Source organism: Callorhinus ursinus, unplaced genomic scaffold, assembly GCF_003265705.2.
Source record: "Callorhinus ursinus isolate GAN/ISIS: 27379988/994484 unplaced genomic scaffold, GSC_fseal_2.0 scaffold16, whole genome shotgun sequence".
NCBI lineage: Eukaryota > Metazoa > Chordata > Mammalia > Carnivora > Otariidae > Callorhinus > Callorhinus ursinus.
The window spans coordinates 41,915,584-41,926,380 of record NW_027397078.1 but is presented as its reverse complement, the minus strand read 5'-3'; positions in this window follow the sequence as shown (position 1 = coordinate 41,926,380).

Below are 10,797 nucleotides of genomic sequence, written 5' to 3'. Positions count from 1 at the left end.
CGTGGCCCGCGCCCGCGCTGCGTGCGCGCTGCTGGGGGGCCGGGCGGAAGCGGCCTGGGCGGGGCTGCGCGCTCTCCAGCCCGCCCCGGCGCCCGCCCGGGCTCGGCCCGCCGACCGGGGTGTCGCTGGGGCCCCCGCGCCCCGCCCCCGCCGCGCCCCAGGCCCGGATCCGAGAGGCCGGCGCGCGGGGGCGGGCGGCGTTGGGGAGGTGGCCGTGCCCCCTGCGCCGCCGGGGGCGCCCCGGGGGTGGGGTCCCCAGCCCAGCCCAGCTTCCCCGGGGGACGCGCGGGCCGGCCACCGCGCTCCTGGCGCCCCAGCCGGGAAGGGCGGGAGGCGGGGCGCGCTGGGCACGGGGAGGGCGTGGCTCCAACAAAAGTTAAAAAATCAAACTGAGCCGGAGCTGAAGGCTAGTGGGACGCTCGGGTGGCTGCTTCTCGGTGCCCGCGCGTTCCCGAAGGCGGCTGCCGGGTCTAGCGAATAAAAACCCGGCCTGTGTCAGCTTCCTGGTTTCTCGGGGGGACCATGGTGATGAAAAATGCTTGCTAAGGAAGGAGGGGCGTGGGGGGCGGGCGCGCGAGTGCGCCGGGCTCCCCCTTCCCTCCAGTTTCTGGGCACCTTCCTACGAATCCATGACTGTTTCCAGAGAACCATCTTTTAAAGAAAAACAGGGAGACACAGGTTTAAGAGAGAGAACCCCCCCAAAAAAACCAAAACGCCACGCGTGCCCCTGGATGGGTCGCTGTTTTAAACACGCCTGGCATAATTTTGGAAAAGAAATGCAGGGCGCCCCAGATCCATTTGAATTTCAGATACCCAAGGAGAGTCCCACCCCCACCCCTACCCCCGCAGGGTAGGTCCCAGGCCGTATTTGGATATACTTTTATACACAAGAGATGACTAGTGCGTATCTGAAACTGTAATGTAACTGGACGTTCTCTCTTTTATCTGGCCACCCTGTCCCCGGGCGTCCGGCTAAAACGCGGGGCTGGGAAGGGCTGTTCCCAGCTGCGGCCTCGCGGACCACACTTTGAGCTTCCAAAGAGAGGACATACCGCCTCCCACCTCGTTTGGAGGCATCTTAGCCCTTCCGCCCTTGGGCGGGGGCTGTATTTTTACAGACCCCAGGCCCCGTCTGCCTGGCTTGGCCAACTGGGAGGGGGCCCCAGGAAATCAGATGCGGGCTCGGGGTGCGGCTTTCTGGCCCCTGGCTGTCTGCTTGTTGCCAAATCTTGAGCTGGAATGCAAAAAATGCGTGCCCTGAGCAGGCCGCGTGCACCGGGTTGGAACAGGGAGGCGCTCGGACCGACAGGCCTTGCTGAGCAATTGGGGGGACCCAGGGCTGTCCTCGGGGGCACGTCCCCGTCTCCCGTGCCGCTGTGATGCTCTTAGGTAGCTAACGTTAGTGGTCGGGACTAGGTCAATTAGGACATGCTTTTTCCTTCCAGGGGCACCCAGGCAGAAAAGGGTTAGGAACAAACTTTCAGAATTAAACTCTGGGTGGCAGAGTTGATGCGACTCCTTCCTCTCCGGCCCCCGAGACTGACCACATACCTACCTCTTCCTATAAATATCTTGGGCAGGTTTTGCAACACCTTGGTGTACAAAGCAGCTTTCATCTGGAAGGATCATAAAAATTCTTCAGAAACCACAGCCTGTGACTCGCAAAACAACACACAACAATCCCGGTATACGAATTCTTCATTTCGAATACATATGTATTTTGTATATATGCATGCATATGTGTGTATATATTATACAAGCAAATATATATGCACACATACAAAAATATATACAAATGTATGTGCACATATATGTATATGTGTGTGTATATGTAAGCGTATAGATACTGAGTTAAAATTAAAAAGTATACTGTTACCTTCACAGGCTTTACAGTGTGTACATATTATATATTATATACATTATATTCTACTCTATTCTAGAATATATCTTCTAAAATATTTTATCTATATTCTTTTTAAATTTTTTTAATTTTTTATTTATTCATTTGAGACACAGAGAGAGAGAGAACATGAGCAGGGAGAGAGGCAGAGGGAGAGGGAGAAGCAGGGTCCCCGCCGAGCCAGGAGCCCGATGTGGGGCTCGATCCCAGGACCCTGGGATCATGACCCGAGCCGAAGGCCTAACCATCTGAGCCACCCAGGTGCCCCTTACTTTCTATATTCTAAAAGAGTGCTTTCACAGACTTTACAACTTATATATACATAAAATGATATGTAGATTATATATTATATTGTGACATAATATATTCTAATATATTTTAATATATTTTATTATAAGTTGTAACATGTATAGCCTAAAAGAGGTGTTCAGCTGCCTTCAGACTTTACAACTTATATATATATATATTATTAGGCATATATAGTATATTCTAACATTCTGTAATGTATATTCTAATATATGTTATTATAAATTCTAATATATATATTCTAAAAGACATGTTCAGCTGCCTTTGCGGACATTACAATTTATATTTATAACCATATGTTTATATATGAAAAAATATAAGTATATATTTTAAAGATTTTCTTTATTTATGAAAGAGAGAGTATAAGCAGGGGGAGAAGCAGGCTCCCCGCTGAGCAGGGAGCCCCACCCGGGACTCCATCCCAAGACCCTGAGATCATGACCTGAGCCGAAGGCAGACACTTTACAGACTGAGCCCCCGGGGCACCTCTATATATTTTTAGTTAAATATATCCCTGTGTATTGTCCCTCAGTGAGATAAACCCATACTTTGGAAATATACTTGGGTGGGTTTCCATACTTTGTTAGAAGAGGCCTTCCCAGGGCTTCTGGAAAGCGATCCTTCAAACAACGCAGCAATGCGTTGAATCTGGACTCAGCCAGGGATGGGAGTTTTTTTTTTTAATCACTGCATGCTGGATGATCTGTCCACTTAGGATTTGGTCTTTGGAGGCAGGCAGAAAATTCTGGTAGGTGTTTAGCTACAGGATAAGGGTTTCAGACTTCACTCTTTAGATCTCCCCGTAATACAAAGCTCCCTACTGGGTGCCCCCTGTGTAATAGGAATAGAACAGGGTGGTTTTCCGTGGTTAGTGTATTTGCTCCCAGTTTCTCAGACGAGCTGTTTCAAGGGCAGTTATCGGGGCTTGGGTGTTTTCAGTGATCACCGATGCACATTTTCTTAGCGAGGAGTGATTCCAAGATTGAGCAGCGCACACTGTTCCCAGCTTTGCAGGCTTGTGGTTTTCATTTCTTCTTGGTCACGGGACGGCCCCGTGGGTTTAATGTGTTAGGGAATTCATGGTAACCTAGTTCGTGGGTTACGTTCTGGACAATGCTGCGCGCTTGGGCCTTTGCGGATGGAGCCAGGCCCATCGTGAGTAATCGGAGGTGATGAAACTTATTTTATAATTATATGTGTAGCCACACAAGTCCGTGCCTTGCTCCAGTGTGAGCCCCGCTGAGTCACCCCCATGCACAGCAGTGTATGTGGGCACCAGGTGCCATATTTTCATGCAAATGGGATCCGGGTTCCAAACTGCTCCAACCCCACTTGTTTTAGAAATGCCCTGATCTCCCCCTCAAAAAAGACCCCAATTAAAAAAAAACAAAACCCAGCACATGTTCAAACCAGGTGAGGCTGACCTCTAAATGCCGTGTCCAGTGATGCAAAGGAAGTTTTCACCACAGAGACACCACACACAGCGCCCTGGGTGGGGAGGTCATAAATTCCAATGGGCTCAGAACAATTAAGTCATCCCAGGGTAGAAACAGGAGTCCTCAAATAATTGCAGATTGAAGTAAGATCAATGAGTCATCAATCACTAAAATCAAGCAAAACCCTGAGGCTCCCTTGTCTCGCCGAGTTAAAGTTTTGAAAATCTGAAAACATCCCCCAAGGCAGACGGACATGCTTATTTGTGCATGGAGCGCTGACTTCTAAAAATAATGCTTCAAAACGTGCCTATTTACTCGGAGGCTTTCTTTGAGTGATTTCAAAGAAAACCATATAGGAAGCATTGATGGGGGTAGCATTTTCTGGGTCAGACGAGCCTATAATTAGACTTTGCTGAGTTTACTCTTCATCCAAGAGATGCCCAAGAGGTGGTGCTTCTCAGATGCTGGAGAGGTTTATGGGAAATCTAAGCCCTGATATTGAATGCACACGGTTGCATCACACTTTGCAAAATGCAAACAAGTGCCCTGACCTTATCACTGGGGTCAGATAAGCTTTTCCACTCCTTTTGTCTCCTGGGCTAGGCTCTCAAGCTTTTAAGTGACTAAAGAGGTTGACAAAGTAACATGAGAAAAATTGTCTCAAATCAGGTTGTGTGTTTCTCCAGCCATCGTAAATGATACACTAGTTACCAAACTGTTACCTGTTTGGGATTAGATGCTACTTAGATACTCACCTTGTATTGTCTTTAAAAATACCGGGAAGACGTCGCAAGAAGAGAAAAATAAATTCCAGGAATATCAGGTGTCCAGGGGGGATAAAATCAAAACAATAAAACTAGAAGAAAATCCCAGGGCCGGTTTTCAAATCCCCATGTGGTCGTGGAAGGATGTTCTAAACTTGTCAGGAATAGAACCACGGGGGTAAATAGATGAACAGATCCCACTACCCAAAAATGTGAGAAGGTTACAGAAATATAAACAAAATTAAAATACATTGACGGGCAGTGTGCATGGTACATAACGCCAAACTGATATCTGGTCAAAGGGCATTAATGCACTAATAACCTCCCCGCCAAAAAGGCATACTGGGGGTCATTCACATAGAAAAAAATGTTGCTAATAAGTAACAAAGAAATGTATCAAAGAACAAAAGTGGCCACTGGTTTTTTGTTTTTGTTTTTTTTTTAACCCAGCTAACATTAGAAAGATGAGCTATGGGTGCGCCTGGGTGGCTCAGTCGTTTGGGCATCTGCCTTGGGCTCAGGTCATGATCCCAGGGTCCTGGGATCGAGTCCCACATCAGGCTCCCTGCTCAGTGGGGAGTCTGCTTCTCCCTCTACCCTTCCCCCCTGCTCGTGATCTCTGTCTCACTCAAATAAATAAATAAAATCTTAAAAAAAAGAAAGAAAGAAAGAAAGATGAGCTATTCCATGCAGACCAGAGAATTCTTAACACACATTTAGTGGTAATGTCCATTAGTGGAAGCCTCACAGTGTTAGAAGTGATCATACTTTTCAGTCTCATTTTATGTCTGTGAATTTATTTTTCAAAATTAAATTTTGGAGAGTATCCACGGCTTTGTTATCAAGGTTAACCATCGTTAGGGGCTGAATAGTGTCCCCCAAAATTTGCAAGTTAAGGCCCTAACCCCCAGGACCTTGGAATGGGACTGTATTGGGATATGGGGTCTTTAAAGAGGGGATTAAGGTAAAATGAGGTCAGTAGGGTGGATCCTGATCCCATAGGCTGGGGTCCTTATAAGAAGAGGGGATGGGAACACAGATCCGCACAGAGGGATGACCACGTGAGGACACAGGAAGAACACAGGTTCTACATGCCCAGGAGAAAGACCTCAGGAGGAACCAGCCTCAGCCCCGCCTGGATCTCAGACTCCGAGCCTCAGCCCCACCTGGATCTCGGACTCCCAGCCTTCAGCCCTGCCTGGATCTCAGACTCCCAGCCTCCAGGACTATCAGAGAGTAAATGTGTGTCCTGTGAATACTGTTACAGTGACCCTAGCAAAGTAATATACCCATTATTCAAGGCAGTTTTTATGATAGAGAAAAACATAGAAATACATTCAACATCCAGATAGAGGGGTGTGTCTACTTTTTTGTTCGTGTGCAGAAATGTTTGCACTCATCATAAATAGTAAAAAAAAAGGGGGGGTGTTATGATTACATTTTAAGTAATATAGGCAGTAATCCAAGTGTTATCACACACTCTGATCTTCATCGTCTAACAAAATGACATAACAACAACAACAACAACAAAAAATGGTAGGAAAATGCCAAAAAGGTTCTGTGTGGATTCTGAGAATCCTTATACTTTTTTTTCGGTGTTTCATACATTTTCTTGTAATGAGGAAGCCGACTTCAGAGCACAAGAAATGATTTCCTAGGAGATACAAATGAAGAGGTTTGGAAACCGGTTTCTGTGACGTGACAGACTGGATTGAGAGTTCTGTCAGGTCTTGCTAGAAAGCCGGTGGTTGTGCATTTAATCTTCATTTCCAGGACAGGGGAACGAGAACATCTACGGAGTCTTATCTGCGAACCAGATAATTTTCAGTGAGGCATCGGTATTTATCGTGGCGAGACTTGTAAAGAGAAAACTTGAGGAGACGTGAAGCACGAGTCAGGGAGTTGTGAGCAAAAGCAGAGTCATGCCCTGACCTTGGAGGAAAGAGCTTGGCGAGTAGGATTCCTCGGGAGTGGGTCAGCATCAGCCCACCAAAGCGCACGTCACAGCCTGACCCTGCGAGGCGAATGGTTGATGTGGGAGAGCCCGCATGAGAGCTGGGATTCCAGAATGCTGAGAAAAGGAGACTTCTCATCACATGGGAACTTGGTTTTCCTATGATAAAGCCCGCACTTTAAAAAATAGTTTGGTATTGCCGCAGAAAAGACCTCGAGAGGTGCATTTCTCTGGAGTCCAGAGCGCACCTGCCATCTGCATGGATGGAGAGAGCATGGCTTACCCAGGAAATGTTATGCAGATAACTGGATGGTGATTTAGTTTCTAAAAAGGAGGATTCCCTCTTGGCTCCTTCATGCCAGAATCAATTCTCCACGTGTCAAGACGCGTGTGTAAAAATAAAATCGTGGAGTATGAAATGCAAATACGGACCTTAAAAGGGTAATCATAAAAAACATATAATAATAACTGCATTTATAAAATATACATATATAATTTAGGGGCGCCTCGGTGGCTCAGTTGGTTAAGCGTCTGCCTTCGGCTCAGGTCATGGTCCCGGGGTCCTGGGATCGAGTCCCACATCGGGCTCCCTGCTCCGCGGGAAGCCTGCCTCTCCCTCTCCCACTCCCCCTGCTTGTGTTCCCTCTCTCGTTGTGTCTCTCTCTGTCAAATAAATAAATAAAATCTTTAAATATATATATAAATATATATATAATGATATATATATATATATATATATATATATATACACATACATCATTTGGGGGCAGGGAAAATTTTCTAAGAAACCATGAAACCATAAAGGAAAGGCATATTTGTGTTTGTATTGTCTAGGAAAAATATATACACGTTTTTATATAGACATATGTGTGTCTCTATACAGAATATATATGTTACAATATAATATATATGTATACATAGTAGACATATATAAACATATATACAAATATCAACCTAAGTGTATAAACATATATACATATATATACAAACTTAAATATGTATTAAGCCACACACTTGTGCATATTTATGTGTGTGTATACATATATATATATATATTGATGTGTGCATTTATAATCATTTAAAGCATGCAAAATTTACAAGTACATAAGCTAATTTTAAAGGCAAATGTTAGCGTGCAAAATATGTATGTGGCCTTTCTGCCCTGGATCTTGATAGTCGTCTAGGGGCTGATGCTCCTATTTCTGCTACCTTGGAGGGTTGTCATCAGGGGCTTGAGTCTGTGCCCCAGCCAGTCCTCGGGGTAGGGCTGTAGGGTCTGTGCCACCCCCTGAGAAAAGTTACTCAGCCTCTCCCCGTGGAGGAAGGCAGCTTAGCTCCAAGCTGGGTGTCCAGTACCCCACATGATGGGCACCATACACAGCACCCCACGTAGGTTGGCTTTCCGGGCCACGGGCACTGCAGGACCCCAAAAGTGAGAATGTCAGTGCCTGCAAACATTATGGAGGATTATCAGGAAGTGACCGTCACGATGGTCACATGCACCTGCTCGATCTGGGTGTGTTTGGGGAAATGTGCCCTGGCGTGTGAAGGCATTTGGGGAAGACAGCTCGTTGCAGCAGAGTTTGAAAGAGCCAAGACTGGTGGAGACCCTACCAAGTGCCAGGCACTCGTGACGTGGGCATTTCGATGAAACAGGGGTAAGCAGACCCAGATCCCCATCTCCTGGGGCTCGGATCCCACTGGGGAACAATGGGCAATGAGCATCACAGGTTGTTGAGAGGATGTGACGTGCTGGCTGGAAAAACAGAAATAGCAAAGTGGGAGGGCTGGAGGGAGGGGTGCGTTTGGAATGCAGTAATTATCTGTTTTCACTCTATACATATAATTACATGGGTGTAAGTATACGTTAATATTTTATACCTTACCATATACATGTACATGCGGAGATATAGGATGATTTACATATAGATATGGGCGCGTCTGTGCCTATCTAGCAGGGCTTTCAGAGGGGGTGGGATTTGAACAATGGCCTGAAGGAGGGTCGGAGCCAGGGAGCGCGTGTCTGGGGAAGGGACAGGGACAGCGTGGCCTGAGTGTAGCAGGCCCAGCTGCAGAGGGTAGGGCCCTAGCAGCCCTTATGATGAGTTTGCCCCTTCCTCCAGGTAGGATTGCCAGATTGAGCAAATAAAAATGCAGGATGAGGGGTGCCCGGCTGGCTCGGTCAGTGGGGGGCTTAATCGCAGGGCTGTGAGTTCCAGCCCCACGCTGGGTGTAGGGATTACTGATTACTTAAAAATAAAATCTTTAAAAAAAATGCAGGATGCCCAGTGAAATTTGAATTTCAGATAAACAATGTCTGTGTGTGTATATATAAATATATATATATATACACACACAGATGTATGTATGTATATATATATATACACACAGATATATATATAAAATACATATATCCACAAATTATATGGGTAGTATATATATGCATAAAATTAATATATATATTATATATATTAGTATAAAATATGTCCCCATGTAATATTTGAAACATACTTAGGCTGGGACTCCTGGGTGGCTCAGGAGGTTAAGCGGCTACCTTCGGCTCAGGTCATGATCCCAGGGTCCTGGGATCGAATCCCACCTCAGCCTCCTTGCTCAGCAGGGAGTCCGCTTCTCCCTCTCTCTCTGCTTGTGCTCTCTCTGTCAGATAAATAAAATCTTTAAAAAAAAAATCCTTAGGCTAAACGCCAAAATGAATTTGAATTTCAGATAAACAATGTATACATAAATATATGTATGTATAGTGTATATGTATATATTTAATATAGAAATATTAGTATAAAATAGGTATATGTATATATATTAGTATAAAATATGTCCCCAAGTAATATTTGGAACATACTTAAGCTAAACGCCAAGATGAATTTCAAATAAACAATGTATATATAAATATATATATGATATACATATAGTATATATGTGTATATATTTAATATATACATATTAGTATAAAATATGTATATATATATATTAGTATAAAATATGTCCCCATGTAATATTTGGACATACTTAGGCTAAACGCCAAGATGAATTTGAATTTCACTTGATCTTAGCCAAAAGGCCGAGAAGCGATGAATTTGAATTTCAGATAAAGAATACGTAATTGTTTTAGCATAAGTATGTCCCATTCTGTATTGGGGATGTACTTACACTCAACACCCAGTTGAATTTGAATTTCAAATAATGAATAATTCTTTTATTCTAAGTATGTCCCATGTAATATTTGGGGCATACTCAGACTAGGCCACTGGTTGAATTTGAATTTGAGTGTATGGCCCATGCAATCTTTGGGACATAATTATACTAAATGTGGAGATGGATTTGAGTTTCAGATAAACAACAAATCCTTTTATTATAAGTATATATAAAATATATAAGTCCTGTGTAATATTTGGGATATACTTACACTAATCAACTAGTGAATCTGAATTTCAAATAAATAATGAATAATTCTGTTATTATAAGTATATCCCATGCACAATTTGGGATGTACGTATATTAAAGGCCCAGATGAATTTGAATTTCACATAAACCACAAATAATTCTGACAGGATAAATATGTCCCATGCAATATTTGGGCGTCCTTACACTAAAAACATCACTCACGGTTTATCTGCAATTTGAGTTCCGCCGGTATCCTGTATTTTATTTGGCAACCCAAACTCCGAGCAAAATGCAGCACTGATATCAACTTGTAAGCAGGAAAGTCACCTGCCAGGCTCAATATTAAAAGGATCCTTGCAGGAGCGCCTGGATGGCCCAGTTGGTTGAGCCTCCGACTCTTGATTTCGGCGCAGGTCATGCATGATCTCAGGGTCGTGAGATCAAGCCCCGCGTTGGGCTTGGCGCTCAGTGTGGCGTCTGCTTGGGATTCTCTCTCTTTCTGCCCCTCTCCTAGCTTGCACTCACTCTCTAAATAAATAAAATGCTTTTGGGGCGCCTGGGTGGCTCAGTTGGTTAAGCATCCGACTCTTGGCTTAGGCTCAGGTCATGATCTCAGGGTCCTGGGATCGAGCCCCACATCGGGCTCCACACTCAGCATGGAGTCTGCTGGAGATTCTCTCTCTCTCTCTCTCCCTCTGCCCCTGCCTCTTGTGCTCTCTCTCTCTTAAATAAATAAATAAAATTTTAAATAAATAAATAAAATATTTTTTAAAATAAATAAATAAATAAATAAATAAGAATAAATAAAAGGATCCGTGTACCTGCTGAGTGGACAATAAGCTTCAGAAGCCCAGACTCGGGGAGAAGTCCATGAAACATTGGAAAACCCTGCAGAGTGTGGGCTCCAGCTGAGGCCCACTGATGCATGTCTCGGGGTGGGGGTTCAGACACCCAGGCACAGACAGCTTTCCTATTTCCTCAAGGGATTCTGCTGAGGACCGAGAGCCCTGGGGGTGGGGGTGGGGGGTGGAGGCT